Raw genomic sequence first — 16,973 nt, 5'->3', positions numbered from 1 at the left:
CCCGGGGAGGGTAATAAAGCCACAAGTACTGGGCACTTGGGATGATCTCCAGGAAGGACCGTACTCGTTTGAAACAGGTTCTCAGAAGGTTTATTTTGGAGAACTACGTCTAGGGGTGAAGTGCATCGTTGTAAGCTCCTGTGCCCAGAGCCTCCTCACCTGTTGTTATGTTACGTGTTACTTGTCCCGTCTACCCTTTGTATAGCGCAGTGGAATCTGATGGCGCTATATTAAACAATAAATAATAATGGCACAAATAATAGGAGGCCTCTAGGATTTGAAAACAAAGGGTTAATTACCCAGAGGCAGTCTGTCCAGCGCTGCCGCTCATGGGTTACATTGGGCATTTCTTAGACCCTCAACATCTGGAAAGGAGAAAGGAGCCGCGGGTCCCAGTCTGTGCCTTCCGCACGTGGCCTTGTAAGGTTCTAAAAGTGTTTTGCGATGTCATTTGTTCCAGTGATACCTTTCCTCAAATATCCATGATGTCATACACGGCATCAAAGACAGGAATTCAGCCTGAAGCCAGCTGGCAGACAGAACAGGCGGTCGGCAGCTCGGAAGAGGACTAAACCTTTTCCAGAGACCCAAAGCGACAGTCACCGCATGGCCCGGGACGCGGGGGTCCCGGGGAGTCTCCGGCTCACCGTTCATGTAACGGCACAAAGTAAAATCCGGAAGCGTTTGGTGGGATTCTGGGCCGCGGGATGCAGGTTTTGCCGGTTAGCTGGTTAGCAGGAGGTTGCAGCGTGAGGCGCGCGATGCTGTTACGTGACTTGTCAGGAGGGTTCATACGGTCTGTGTGTCGCGGAGCCTCTGGAGGGGATCACAGCATCAGATGCCTGTATTTCTGGGGTATTTCTGGAGGGACTAAATCTAGCAGTTTTTCTATTAGTTTAAGGCATTGGGGACTCTTCACTACAAGTTGTGCGGATTGTGAAGCATTAGTGGCTCTCTGTGTGGCTGTTATACAGGTTAGGGCTGGATGGGCATCCTTACTGCGAGTTAGAGCTCCGGCGTTCCCTTTCACACAGTTAATTAAGGGATTATTGGTAATGAGGCTCCTCCATCCCTTTAAATGTAAGAGCGCACATGCTGCTGCGGGACGCGGCTTTGTGCAGAGGGACTTTGTGTTAGCTCTTGTGACTCACGCCGGAGGATTGCGGCTTTCCTGACACAGGTAAACTCACACCTAGTGAGATCACCTGCCGTGAGAATAATGCGTGGGGGCGAAGGGCTTCACCCGAGGTTCACATTTCAAAGGAATGCAACATCCTTCAAATCAAAGGGACCCAACCCCGGGGCAGATCCTATAAATAGACTTACCAGTACCGTAATGCGTGTTCTGGGGTCACCGATCCACCGATGGGAGCCCCTCACCACATCTCGTGCGGATCCCTCAGTACTGCGGACCGTGCCGCGGGCAGAGATCGCTGCGTGGTGGCAGAGGTTTATGACCGTAACATTCGCTTTTATCCCTTGGATTATTTCACCTTCCAAGGGTAAAAAAAATCTGCCCAGCTGCCCCTAATTTGGTATAATAAATAATAAAGGCAAATCCCCAACGAACCTTCTCGTAACCAGCATTCCCATCCGCAGCCGCCCCAGACGTTCCTCCTGCTTTATAACCGTCCGCCTCGTCCGGACACTCGGCCCATAATGACCCTGCGCAAGAACACAAGAACATCTGTACCTGTCTCCAGTTGTGTCCAGCCAATGGGAGGCGGACTTCCTTCTCTGCTTATCTGCTATTGGCTACTCGGATTTCTGATCCATCTGCCTGTTACCTGTGACTGCGAAGTAGCCGGTGGAACGGATCTGGCGGTATTGCCGGTGGAGCCGCATGTGTCTGATTGGAGAATAGAAAAACTTGCATTTTCTGTCCCGGCCTCGTTATTTAAACCATTTAACATGCCACAGTTGTGAGTTCACTTTCCCCGAGGCAGCATTGCCCGTCTGATACATGCCACGGTGCTGAACTCACCTGTGTACACATTCCAAGGCGACACTCACAGGGCTGACACAACCCTGACACAATCCTCCTTTACGGCTTCACAAACCCTTTATGGCTGTGGTTTTTAGGGCATTATCTCCTAAAGGAAGCACTTGCCTAAATGCACACACTATACTGTGATTTGAAAGGGTCCAGGGTGGATCACTTAGGGATCTTTGGCACTTTACACAAGAATGTTTTCTGTTTGCCCTGCACAGGGCATTAAACATGGCATTTCTGCCCCTCTGTTTAGCTGCATGTGGCCAGGGCAGGGACAGCGCCACCAGCAGGCAGACAGGCTAAGCACCCGTATGATCCAGTTTAGTCTGTATCTACTTAGAAAAGGCAGAGTTGACCCAGTTTGCCTGCCCTGGGGCAACTCTAGCAGGCAGAAAAGGGCAGATAACACCTGCCACGTACACGACTGAAAGAGAGGGACTGAACACGGAGGTCGCTTCATGCAGCATTAAGGAGAATGTGATCCCCGGACGGGCGTGCAGATGGCGCGCGATGTAATAAATGATTAATAAGTGGCTTCCGGGCGCAAAGTGTATGTTGGTCTCTTGCTCCAGTTTATAGAAGCCGGAAATCACATTATTATTTTGGCCTGAAGGGTCCTTGTAACCAACAGGAAGACGTGCTTAGAAATAAGGATTAGTAAACAACGAGGCAGCTGCTCAGCGGAGGTGGGACGCGAGAATGGAAAATGTCGGCTGAAATGCGACCTCACGGTGACTCTGCACTCCAAGACACATAAGAATCCTTATACAGGACACGAGGAGCCATCTTTATTCCTCAATAGATTAAAATCCAGTGGAAACCAGTGAGTGGTGATGGAGAGGGGGCTGTGGCTTGGGATACGCGTATTCCTCTGTGTTTGACACCAAATTAGCGGGTTCTGACCCCATTGTGCAATGAAATAAAGGAGGGGGCAGGAATGGTGGCACCGACACATTTAAAGTGGGGTGTCAAGGATACATAACACTGTCCCTGTACAGACCTGAACGGGCATAATTGGGGTCCCTGACCCACCAAGCAGAGCAGATTCCTTGTAATCTTGTGGTTTAAGTATTCTTTATCATGTGTCACCAGCTCCCGCATCCTAATATCTCTACCCACCCTTGGAGGGGCACACAGCATCCGTACATCTCATCACCGGTACCTGGCTGGCACCATTTCTTTTAGTAAATATAGCCGAGGTAGCCGAAGAGCTTGCACTTAGCACTCAGTCGCAGTAAATGGACTTTATTGACATAAAACCCAGAGAATGAGATAAAACTTGAGAAATTCCTGTGATCCCTGTCATGGGGTAGAAGCCTTTGCCACGGGGCAGAATGCCGCACTCCGTAATAGTTTGTTCACCAAAATCTCTTAATAATGTTCCCAGTCCCAGAAATTCCATGGCTGTAGACGGCAGCGCCCTGTGTGCTGTCTGGCAAATAACCGCTGGGTACAGAGTGAACGCATGGAGCCCCTGCCCATAGACACCTGCCCCTGGGTGCCTGCTAATTCTGCTATAAACCAACCAGCAGCGAGCGCAGGGCATGCCCTCACCCGGCCCGAAATAACCAAGACCTTCTCTCCTTCCAAGAAACTGAAACAATAATATGATTCCTGTTGGAACAAGCGCCATGTTCATAATTAACTCAATAACCCGGATGCCCTGCCTGGTGCCAGCATTAGTAGCTTTATTATATAACTGGTACTGGTCCATACTGGTACTGGTCCATAGGCCCCCCTCTCTCTAAGGGTCCAGGCAGTTTGTGAGTTTAGAGTAAATGTGCCGATCACTTCTGGAAGTTAAGGAGGTTGTTTTCTTTCCTTTGTTTTCTGTAAAAACAGTGTAATTTGGATGATATCTCGGCACAGTTTGTTCCCCGCTATCTCTGACTAATATTGGGAGTAAAATGAATTCAGATTAAGGAGTTACCGGCATCTCGGATTGCATGGCTTTTTACCGAAAAAATATAATAAGATGCCGGCTACCATAAATCTTTTGCCACGTGAAGGTTGGAAAAATAATCAGAGATAAACCAAAAAGCAGAGCTTCCTGAGCGGCGGCAGAGATCGGCGCATGGCATACACCAGGAATACACCGGGAGTGACCGAACACGTCACCGCAGCCGGTCGTAACGTATATTGCAGATTCCCGGGGGACAATAGAGGATATTGTCACACCTGCTGTAAAGCAGTCAGCATAGGGAGCTTTGGGGTAAGGGGCGGTGCCAAATACCATGTGATCACTTACAATGGGGAGCTCCGGGGGGGGTTAATGGTAACCTTTTGGGGGGTTTGCTGGTTGAGATTGTTGGTTGTAATCAGCTACTGGCACAGAAGGGGATTCTGGAGGAGCTATGGGATGGCTTAGCTTAGAACGAGAGCTCATCCATTCAGACTCGAAGAAAGTATTTTTTACCAAAAGCAGTGAAAGGGGTAAGAGCAGTAAAGATGTGGAATCTGCTTCCCCACAGAGACAGCGCTATCAGATCCAATAGATGGCTTTATGGACTGGGGATTTTTTTAGCAAGGAATATTCAACTGGGAGTGGAGGCACCTTCTGGTTGGGGGCAGGTAAAGCCAAGTGCCCCCATCGGCCCCTTGCCCCCCCCCCGAGTAATTAACATATGCACTGGCACACATACTTAGACACACAATCTCATGCTAACAAACATGCAAATTTACACACACACATACTTACACATACACACTCTAACACATACACACTCGTGCTAACATACTGTACATACATTCATACTCCCTACTTAACTCCCTTTCCTCGCTCAATCATTCCCTTTATGGAAATGGATTTTTTTTTGGGATGACGCTGTTATATGTCTTGACATTTTTATGAGGTTTTGGAATTAACGCGTTTTACCCGTAATTCTTTGCGGTGTCGAGCGGACCTCATCCTTTTCATGGGGAAATATTTTGTATTTATATGAGAAATTCTTTTTGTGTTTGTTGAGGAGGGGCAGCTCATTATCGTAACTCGTATGACCTCTCAGGCAGGTGCGATGCTACATGAAGCCCCATCACACCTTTTGTATTATTGGGATCCAGCTCTGCTCACAGTGACTCTTTATATGTGACCCGGTGGCGGGGTGCGTGTCCGGTAACAATCAGCCTCTAATGTCACTTTATAAATGAACAGAGCTTTGTGCCGGCATTTACTGACACGCTAATAACACCAGCCTCACCGATTACCCCCATTAACGAAGGGAGACCCGTAACTCGTGGCAACCGGCGTGTATAACGTTTTAGATCAACATCATTAGTGCAGACCTTCTTATTACTTATCGTATAGAAAGATGGCTGCCCATACACAGCATCCGGCCCCTTTATCAAGCACGCTGGGTCAGCATCCTTTTAATTATTTCACAATCTTTCGCCACATCATGGAATGAATGTTACAGCCGCTCGTTACACTTTCCAGTAACAAGTGCCGATGTTCTATAGAACGTCAAAAGGAGAAGCTTATTTAGCCGGAAACGCGTTTCGCCATCATACCAGAGCTATTGTGAAAATGGCGTTAATGGACAGGCCCTCTGCCAACGGGTCCTGCCCTTTGTAAGAATGTTTTTTGTGACAGGTTCATTGGCGTTTCAGGGATAAATCTGAAACCGGCCGGTCAGGGATCCCCCATTACCCTGATATTCAGAAAAATCCTAGAGACAAAATGCGTATTAAATAATTTATTAATCAAAATATTTAAATTCATAATATTATTCATCAAAATATTTAAATACATATTACATAAATAATAATAAATAGACAGCCGGCCACTGATTAAATAGGACTTCACAGCGACATCTTAGTGATGTTAGAGTGCACATTGGGTGACCTCTGGTGAGCCCCCAATACACAATCCGGTAGCCCAGCTTCATCATAGAGAGATCTTCGTTTAATTAGTGTCCGTCTCCGGTATAAATAAATATCAAGTCTTCCTTAGAAATAAATACCTCCTCCGTATAGTGTCTGTATGTTAGTTAATGAGCGTTCAGTCTCTGTATAGGATCTATGAAGCAGCCGAGTCCTGTGGGGGCCCTTGTAGTGTGCAGCATCAGGCTGTTGAGGCAGATCCTGGCCATGGGCCCCAGTAGTGTGCAGCATCAGGCTGTTGGGGCAGATACCGGCCATGGGCCCCTGTAGTATGCAGCATCAGGCTGTTGGGGCAGATCCCGGCCATGGGCCCCTGTAGTATGCAGCATCAGGCTGTTGGGGCAGATCCCGGCCATGGGCCCCTGTAGTATGCAGCATCAGGCTGTTGTGGCAGATCCTGGCCATGGGCCCCTGTAGTATGCAGCATCAGGCTGTTGGGGCAGATCCTGGCCACGGGCCCTTGTAGTATGCATCAGGCAGTTGAGAACAGATCCTGGGGCCCCTGTTCTCAGCGCTGCTGGTAGAGCCACCGGAGGGTAATCTGGAGGGGGACGCAGGTCATGTTCAGCAGAGGTGGGAGCTGGAGGGGCCCTGGAGCATCGATCAGAAGTAGGCTCTGGCTGGTCGGGAGCACTGGCCCCTGGCTCGCTGGAATCCCGTCCTCCACTGCCTCCTCGCAGAAGATTTGCACCAGCAGGACAAGGCACAGCAGGTAGAGGCAGCGTAAGGCCCAGTCCGGGGAGGGAACCGGCAGGTAGCGTCGGGACTGGGCAGGGTACAGCACTCTGCGGGGCCGGCGGGATCTACTAGATGCGGGGATCCTGCGAGGGGCCACAGGCTTCCTCTCCACATCGAAGGTAAATACCTCGGGCTGGCAGCTGCGGAGAGCCCGCTGGGGGGCTAGCGTGAAGCGGGACTCTTGGCACATAATAGTTACACAGCGGAGCGCTAACTGCGGAATGATACAAGGTCGGGTGGCACCGCATTATATAGGCAGCAGCACACACCTTTCTCCCGGTGCAGCCAATCCGCGACAGGAGGCGGTGCCAAACGTGAGCAGTGCGCAGATTGGAGGATGCCCTGTGGGTGACACAGTTATATTAGAGATCTGACCCCCCCCCCGCTCATGGAACTCAGACGGGGATCTATGTCTCCCCCCTCACGCAGGGGGGCTGTCAAGGATCTGTGTTCCCCTCACACAAGGGCTGTCAGGGATCTGTCCCTACACACACATGGATCTGTCCCCCCCTCACACAGGGATTTGTTTCCCTCACACGGGGGCTGTCAGGGATATGTCCCCACACACACAGGGGCTGTCAGGAATCTGTCCCCCTCACACAGGCAGGGGGCTGTCAGGCATCTGTTCCCCCTCACACAGGGGGCTGTCAGGAATCTGTTCCCCTCACACAGGCAGGGGGCTGTCAGGAATCTGTCCCCCCTCACACAGGGGGCTGTCAGGAATCTGTTCCCCTCACACAGGGGGCTGTCAGGGATCTGCCCCCCCCCACACACACAGGGGGCTGTCAGGGATCTGCCCCCCCCCAGGAGCTGTCAGGGATCTGTACCCCCCCACACACACACAGGGGGCTGTCAGGGATCTGTGTCCCCCCCCACACAGGGGGCTGGCAGGGATCTGTACCCCCCCCCCACACACACACACACAGGGGGCTGTCAGGGATGTGGGTTTTGCAGCCCAGCATTTTAATCGCTGTTACCCAATGTGCTCCAACTAACTCTTGGAGTTCCTCGCACAAACATTTTGGAACACAGGGAAGTGGTGATTCCTGCACCGGGCAGCAGCTCCACCTAGTGCCGGCCGGCAAACAGCAGCAGCCGTTGCCACTGACAGTCAGAGCTGCCTCAGTGACCTTATTACTGACGTAAGACTCTGCGAGGCGCGTCAGGCTTTTGTGTTTTAAATGTCTTTATTAGCGTGAAGCGCAGCGAGCTGTAAAGGACGATTAATACTCCAGGCGCGTTTCGCTGACACTTCACCAAAATAAGTCTGATTTCAGCAGGGTCGGTCCATGGCACCGGGTCGGTATCCGTCCACACCCCGGGCCCAGGACCCACTGAGGGGTATCAGAGCCCTCTCTGTATTCACATGTGATCTCCCTGTATTTACATGTGATCTCTCTGTATTTACAAGTGATCTCCCTGTATTTACATGTGATCTCCCTGTATTTACATGTGATCTCCCTGTATTTACATGTGATCTCTCTGTATTTACACGAGATCTCTCTGTATTTACATGTGATCTCTGTATTTACAAGTGATCTCCCTGTATTTACAAGTGATCTCCCTGTATTTACATGTGATCTCCCTGTATTTACATGTGATCTCTCTGTATTTACACAAGACCTCTCTGCAGGGCCGGCCCAAGGCAAAATGCCGCCTGGGGTGAATTTGAAAATGCCCCCCCCCCTTATCTACCCTTCCTCTCCCTCCGTCCCTGCCACCCCCCCATTATCTACCCTTCCTCTCCCTCCGTCCCCCCCCCCCCTTCTACTTACCTTTCAGCAGTCCTGCGGCGAGTCTCCCTGTTCGGTCTCGGTGCCGGCTATGAGGAAATCTTCCGCCACTCAGCATTACAAGCCGGCACCGAGACCAAACAGGGAGACTCGCCGCAGAGGAGAGAGAGAGGGGCGCCGAGCGGTACTGACAGCTTGGTAAGCGAAAAGCACTCGGCGCCCTTTTCTCTCTTTCGCTTTTTTAAAGTGCCGCCCCTTCAAAAGTGCCGCCTGGGGCGGTTGCCCCACTTGGCTCCATTGTCGGGCCGGCCCTGCCTCTCTGTATTTACACATTATCTCTTTGTGTTTACACGAGATCTCTCTGTATTTACACAAGATCTCTCTGTATTTACACGTGATCTCTCTGTATTTACACAAGATCTCTCTGTATTTACACAAGATCTCTCTCAGAGATCCAGAAGAGGGGATGCCTCTCATATCCAGTAATTCTGAATGGATTGGATTCCACATATTGATTCAGAGATCTATTATTTTCTGAAGGATCGGGAGAGATTTTAAGGATGTTGGAAGCGGATTAATAACCCGACGCGTTTGGATAATGTAACCGAGAAAATAAATGCGATATTAAAGACAGCGGCTGAGCTGACATCTTAATGCAATAAGACTGAGCGGGTAAGCGTGTGCCGGCTGGCATGTGTCTAGCGTGGAGCTGTGTCTGGCATGGTCTCGCATCACGTAATCTCTGCATATAGTAAGTGATCAGGGCTTTGTGCTCCTGTCCCACTGACCCAGATTACCCGAAGCCACACCTGGAACGGCCAGGTAACGGCTGACACGCCGTCAGGTCATGTGTGGCCGGCGCTGAGCGTATGGTTTTACAACCTGTTTTGTTTACCATACGGGTCACTGATAAGAACGTAACAAACTGATCCGGTGCCGCGAAACGCGCCGTCTTCGCACATACGGGGATTACAAAGATAATGGAGCCAAAATCTGCCCGCATGAGACATCTTCAGGCTGGGGTTGTGTAACAGCTCGGCAGACGCAATCCCGTTAATCCTCATGTTTCAGCGTCACTGTTTGGATAATGCTATTAATAGCAACAATTTGCATGATCACACAACACGCAACACGCACCCGTCACATTCCAGGGCCGGGGTTACGGGGAGTGAACCATGCTACGTGCTTCCAGAATACGTGAGCAGAGCCTTTGAAATGACACTTTACTGTTATTATTATTATCTTTTATTTGTATAGGGCCAACAATTCCCGCAGCGCTTCTTACAGCCCCTACATTCAAAAGGTCTGCTAAAACCAGAACTGACAGACTAAGACATTAGGTAAAGAGGGCAGGTTTTACGATCTCGTATTTGGATCCTCTCTGGGGCAGTGATCTCAGTTTACAGGAGGGCAATTAACTTTTTGGGGTAATACTTTATGTTTCTGCTGTTCCCATAATGGCCAGCAGAGGGCACCTACTGTCTGCTAAACTGTGCAGATGTTGATCTGCTGTTGGAGGCAGAGCGTGTGAGGGTCTCCAGGCCGGGGGTCCATTCTGCACCCGGGAAATGAGCCCATGTTTATTGCTTTATTATTATTATCCTGTATTTATTTCTGTCTCTCTGCGTCCCGATGAAAGGTTGAGGCAGGAAATGGTCGTCTCTTCAGCTTTTATCCTGAGTTTGTGTTACCGGAGCCGTTAGTGAGGGGGGTTACATTGTGTTAGTGTGTTATTTCATAGCACTATGTATGTCTACTGCTTTAATGTTTTATCTCCTGACGATTCAAGGGCCCCCAAGGTCCAAATAATCCATCCGGTCACCTAGACCATTTGTCATAATGTCTTTTCTTCCCCAAAGATTTCCCCAAAGCCCTGTCTTTACTCCCCCACCCTCTCTATAATTGGGCCCAGTTATTCCTGCTTTACGTGTCCTGTGTATGCGCAGTAGGATTTATTGGCTGTATCGTCCATGCATCAACAGGTAAAGTCAGGAAATGTCTTTGTTATTCCCTGGAATCCCCCCCCCCCGGACAGAGACAGCAGGGGGAAGGATCTGTGTACCTACTACTCAAAACACATAATCTGGGATCATGTCTCCCATCTCAGAGACGCAGAAAGTGTTAAATCTGTAAATTTAGCGTCGGCTGCGTTAGAAGCTTTTAAACTTTTCAGATAAAGAGCAGGTTAATGTGAGTTTGCGGGTACACCTTCCTTTCTGTGTGTCTAGCAGTGTGTCTGTGTGTCTAGCAGTGTGTCTGTGTGTCTAGCTGTGTCTGTGTGTCTAGCAGTGTGTCTAGGTGTCTAGCAGTGTGTCTAGCAGTGTGTCTGTGTGTCTACCAGTGTGTCTGTGTGTCTACCAGTGTGTCTAGCAGTGTGTCTAGCAGTGTGTCGGTGTGTCTGTCAGGTTCTATGGATGTGTAGCTTGCCTGTCACACACACCAAGTACAGAACCTCAGGTAGTTGTGGTCCTGCGCGGTGTCTCCCCCTGCTGAGTGTGCGGGGCCGGCGCCGTGTAATGAACGCTCACATGCTGTGTTCTTGGTTACAGAGGATTTTTATTGTTCTGCAGACACATTACTGACAAAGATACCGACATAGAATATTCCAGAGAGGCACACAGCGGCTCCATATACACCCAGCCCCCTGAACACCCAGCCCCATGAACACGCGGCCCTCTGAACAGGCAGCCTCCTGAACACGCAGTTCTTTAACACGCTGCCCCCTGAACACATCCCCTGAACCCAAAGTCCTCGGCTATTATTTGTGTGACACGTGAAACCTTCCCACGCGTTTTCTACGTTTACGTATTTAATTCCCCTTGAGTACCGCCGCGTGCTATGTCGCGCCCCTGTGCACGCGTTTCACCTGTTACGATGCCTGGGGTTCTGCCCAGCGAGACGCCCGTCGGTTTCCGGTGCCGCTTTCTTACAGTCCTTTACACTTTCTCTATACTCTTTCCCAGCTTGAAATGGGACAATGTCTTGTGAGTCCCCAGTTATACGCTGGAGCCCATTCATTGCCGCGCGGTGTCTGCGGAGGCTTTGGCGGGGATTGTGCGTCAGATGAGGAGCTTGCTGTAACCGCGGAGCTTATGAAGAAATGGGGACTGACACGGATGTGCGACCCATTTATCTGAAGTTGTACCAAAAGCCCCCGACTCCTGAGATCCCCGGGTTCGTCCGAGACGTTTCGCTTTGTGACTTTGATGGAGTGAGTGTCGGAGAGCAGAGACTTCTCAGGTCTCTCCAAGTCGCTTTGACTGGCATCTTCTGCGCAGACCTGGAGAAGTACAATAGCTCCGAGTAGAAGCAGCCACCTCTTGGCCGTGTCCTTCTCCTTGGGCGGCAGGTATTTTCGTACCTGCGCCGGGTACATCACCCTCCTCCTCCTCTTCTGTGCCGCGGGGCTTTTCCTCCCACCGAATCTTGGATGAACAACCTTTTCTGGTGGAGTGTTTTCCACGGAGTGCCAAGGCGCTATCGGCAGCAAAGCTCTCTCCTTCCCTCCGAGGGCCGAAGCTCCTGAAGAGACGCACATGTCGGGGATTCTTGCCCTGGGTGACAGTAACTGGAATCGGCTGCTCCTCGGCTCCTCTCTCTCTCTCTCTCTCTCTCTCTCTCGCTCTCTCTCTCTCTCTCTCGCTCTCTCGCGCTGATGCCAACCTGATATTTAAAAGAGAGAGATTTCCATGCAAGCAGATAACAGATGTGATGCCTTTTGTCTGAATAGATCTTATCTGTTATGTCCAGGGCATCAGCGGCACTATAAATACCCACTGAGCGCTGGGTAGGAGGAGACACCGGTGTATTTTTGGTAAGTGTCACTTTAGCAGGAATTCCTATTCCTCCCCATTGTATTGGCTCTCACAGCCGAACGCCTTCTTTATAATGTAAATATTGTTGGAGATGTGCCCCTGAGGTGAATCACAAAGGTAATGACACGTTAGGTGGAAAGCAACGTCGTATGTTCCATCTCTTTTCATGCCGTGTTCCTTATTTTCCATCTCTGAGAGGAGACCCCCCAGCTTGCCGAGATGTGCAGCGGCTGCCTACCTGAACGCGGAGGTAAACATATCAGCGGTGACCTCACATCCATTGTACAGCGCTGCGGAATATGATGATGTCATATAAATCAACGATAAGACAAGTGAAGTTAAATAGCGCCCTGATCTTTGCACAGACGTTGGGTCCAGTGGGCTTCAGCACCATATTTTGGCCAAAACTAATGAATTCCGCCGGATTTCCAGCCCACGGCATGTTTATTACACGGATGCGGCTGCGGGATGGTTTTGCAATTTGTGCCGTAGGTCGTATCGTTTTCGGGTGTAATCTGAACATTCCGTTTCCCAATCAGAAATCCTCATAATTCACGTTTCCAATCATTCTGAGTGATCTTAAAAACATGGCGCTCGCTCCTGCAGTTATCATTCGCTTTCTCCTAGCCAGGTAATAGTTACGGTGGCTTTGAGTTTTAATTTGAGTTTACATTTTGACTGTAAGGTTACAGAAAGAGGGGAGCCGCTGCATTTGGAAAGCTGGCCGTGATCCGGAGGTCCGTCTCCGGTCCCGCATCGTGTTACCAGCCCTGTGGATTATTGGGGCGCCGTCAGTCTGTTCGTGTGCCAGGTCACACAATGGCAAATGATGCTATTAAGGTATTTGGAGTGGTGCCTCAGACATCTCTTCATGCTCTCAGGTGTCTGCGTGAATTCACAATATCTACCTGGCAGAGAATGAGGTTGCGTTCCAAGCCCCGATTCTCCCGTCTGATGCTTGGTCCGATCGAGCGACGCTGTGAGAGCGGCCCGGGGGTTCATGACAGCTAATCAAAGGGAGAACCAGGTTGTGAAATTCCATGAGATGACAAGTGGCATTCGTAACGTGATCTAAATGTCATCATCTCAGTGACAAGGGAGGGTGCCGCGGCCACTGGCCTACATTCAACGTCATGCATTGTAATCGACACGCAAAGCACGAAACAGGAATCTGTGACGTCTCCGCTTGGGAACCAAATGCCGGAAACCCAATCTGGGGCCGCGGGGGGAGTACGGGAACTCGCAAATGTCAGATTGAGCCCCGGGACAGCTGGGGGGACCCCTGGTTACTGGCTGGGGTAAATGTACATTTGAGGAGGTGGTAACATTAGGACTTTGTATAAAGCTGCCCCAGTGAGCACAGTCTGCCGACGTGACAAGTAAAACCCTACGCTCAACACATGTGTGCATGTAACAAACAGAACAGTTACAAAGTATCCACGGAGAAGCTGCAGCCTCAAGAACGTCAATCACTGAGTCCATAAATTTGTTCTGTAAGATCATCAAACTGCATCTCAAAGCTAACGCGAAACCGCCAATAAGACTCTGCCCCACATGCTGTGGGATCGTCACTAGCCCCGGGCTCTGCCAATGCCCTCTGCTGGATAGAGGATCTGCCCAGATCAGACAATGTGACATCAGCGCACATGTCACCTCTGCTGGAGCTCTGTGCACGTAGTCACCCTTCAGCGTAGATGAAGGGGGCTGCAGAGCCGGCTTTGGCTGAGATGCTTTTTCCTGAAATGCTGTGTTTTTGGCTACTTTTCTGCGTTTAGTTTCTAGGGGTGTATCACTCTCTGAAAGGATGACACCAAGTCTTTATCTTGCTGCGTCATGACGCTCACACTGGGACTGCAGACATATCAGAAAGCTGTAGTTTTGGGGGCACCTTTTGTGCCGACACTTACAGATTGCATGTGGTGCCCGCCGGGGCAGAGGGCACAATCTTCCTGCATTTCTGGGTCTTTTGATCAATGCCTTTTATGCAAATCGGGGCGTGCAGAGAGTCGATCTGTCTATCTGCGCAGCTAATGACACTAATGATACTGATATAAAAATAGCAACCTCTTTAATAGGGCGCCGCGATGTTTCTCTGCATTGCTTTGCTGTGAGAAAGTATCTGGTTTCCTTTTCACAATGTGATTGTGTCCCGCAGATATTCCAGACATGCCAGGTATGAAGAGATGTGCAAAACCGATTGCAGATTATAGATCCAGACAAACAGGGCCGAGCGAGCGCGGGGCGCGACACCAGGAAGTCGTTCGTCGGGGAAATGCCCTGCGCGACTGGCGAGCCCACGCCTGCGCATGTGTGCCGTTTAATTGCGCCACACCAGTCCTGCAACGACGGTATCTTCTTCAGTCAGTTATCACGTAACAGTCTAATAAAGTTTATTTTCCCTGTTAAATCCTGGTTTGGTGCCAGGGGATAGTTACACCCGGCGAGGGTCAGTTAAAGGGACAGATACCGGGACGAGCAGCTCAGGGCGTTATTATTATTTGTTATTTATAATGTATAATAATTTGATGATAGAGATTTTACCCCTTTACCCATTATTGTGACCGGAGGCCATTCCCACCACAGCTCTGCTGTCTTTTATTATTCCTTTGTTCAGACAAACATTTGAGTGGAAACATTGATGAGATCCTAAGGAGAACGTTCGTCCAAGAGGATCCCCCCAATGCTAAAGAGAACGTTCATCCTGAAGGATCCCCCCCAATCCTAAGGAGAACGTTCGTCAAGTAGGATCCCCCCAATCCTAAGGAGAACGTTCATCCTGGATGATCCCCCCCAATCCTAAGGAGAACGTTCATCCTGGAGGATCCCCCCCAATCCTAAAGAGAACATTCGTCCTGGAGGATCCCCCCCAATCCTAAGGAGAACGTTCATCCTGGAGGATCCCCCCAATCCTAAGGAGAACGTTCATCCTGGAGGATCCCCCCCAATCCTAAAGAGAACGTTCGTCCTGGAGGATCCCCCCCAATCCTAAGGAGAACGTTCATCCTGGAGGATCCCCCCCAATCCTAAGGAGAACGTTCATCCCGGAGGATCCCCCCAATCCTAAAGAGAACGTTCGTCCAGGAGGATCCCCCCAATCCTAAGGAGAACGTTCGTCCAGGAGGATCCCCCCAATCCTAAGGAGAACGTTCATCCCGGAGGATTCCCCCCAATCCTAAAGAGAACGTTCATCCTGGAGGATCCCCCCCAATCCTAAGGAGAACGTTCATCCTGGAGGATCCCCCCCAATCCTAAAGAGAACGTTCATCCCGGAGGATTCCCCCCAATCCTAAAGAGAACGTTCATCCTGGAGGATCCCCCCCAATCCTAAGGAGAATGTTCGTCCCGGAGGATGCGGACTCTCCCCCAGTAACACACACATATCTGGGACCCCGAGCGGCCGTTACGCTGGGAGCACGTGGCTGGGTATGGTCACCAGGCCTTTGGAGCCCGCGGTGGGGCTTCCTGCTCGTGGTTCTCATGCAGCGTCGGGTTCTCCTTCCCTAAATACCAGCAGATTTCCGGCCACATCACTATCTTCCAGACAGTGCAGGGTTCCTGTGCCCTCCCACATCTTTAATCCAAGCAAGGGTTAACCCTTCGCTTTCAGCTGCAATGTGATAGATTTGGAGGGAAAACAGGACTCCCACAGTCGGATCTGGCCCACCAGCGGCACCCAATGTACCTCTTCGCTCTTCCAGTAACCCCATGAGTTCTATTCTCTGCTTTTATCCGTTTATTGATTGATTTTGTTTTTTTAACTTATTAATATTACGTTTTTCGGACATTACCACCATTTAACATAGCGTGTGATTTTGTGTTACCCCATCTGCCCCTTCGGTCAGTGATTATGGGCAAATGCCCCCTCCTGTGTGATGTGTACATGCCGTGCCGTGTATAATGCCTCTCATCCCATTACTCATAGTAAATACTGCTTTTGTTTCCCATAGTCTGGGACAATAGGGGCATTAAATGTATTACATTCCAGATATCTCGCGGTGTTTACTATAGACTTTCCACCATTTTTGGAAATGTTTTTATCACTATGGCAACAGCTCTGTATATTGGGCTAACATTACATAATAACGTATCTCATCATGGAAAGCCGCAGGTATTAAGTGCTTTCACCCACCTGGATTGCGCTGGCCGTGGCGTCTGTTTGCGGAAAGGATTTCCAGCTCGTTTCTAATATAACATCGGAAAGGGCAGAACGGGGCGACAACGTGAGATTCCTCTGGGTGACTGCCGGCCGGCATCTCGTGACAATATGGTTCCAATCAGGGCTTGGCGGATCTCATAGATAAGCCCCGGACTCTCACAAAAACAACAACGATTTTAAAAAAAATGTTCCGTCCTGTTTAAAGCCTTCCATCGTCACAATTCTACTTAATCTTATACGATTTTGATATTGTTACTCGCATGTGCTGACCCGTATTGAAACGGATTTCGGTGCCGACTCCCAAGTGCCCCTTATATATATATATATAGTTCTGAAGTGTAAAGAGAAACAAAGTATCTATTAATTCCCTGATTCTAAGAAACATAAAAACCTGCCCGCAATTTAATTGTAATGGATTGTGGGTAACGCTTTCCAGCACCCAGGATCCTTAGTTAAGGAGTTTTTCAGGGATCACTTGGTATGTGGGAGCAGATAACACGTAATGATCTTTCCGTGGTTGTAACAATTATCTTTATTGGCAGACAACATAATACGTAGAGGAATTTTGGATAAAACTGTATTATTTGGACTTACAGGGATAAATAACAGATATTTGCATATTCATGAAAATGCCCTCCAAACCCACTGTTTCATGTTAA

The sequence above is a fragment of the Sceloporus occidentalis genome, unplaced genomic scaffold (genome assembly GCF_023333645.1).
Source record: "Sceloporus occidentalis isolate IW3139 unplaced genomic scaffold, rSceOcc1.0.p SCAF_384, whole genome shotgun sequence".
NCBI classification, from domain to species: domain Eukaryota; kingdom Metazoa; phylum Chordata; class Lepidosauria; order Squamata; family Phrynosomatidae; genus Sceloporus; species Sceloporus occidentalis.
The sequence above is the reverse complement of the archived record's forward strand: the minus strand, read 5'-3'. Positions refer to the sequence as shown.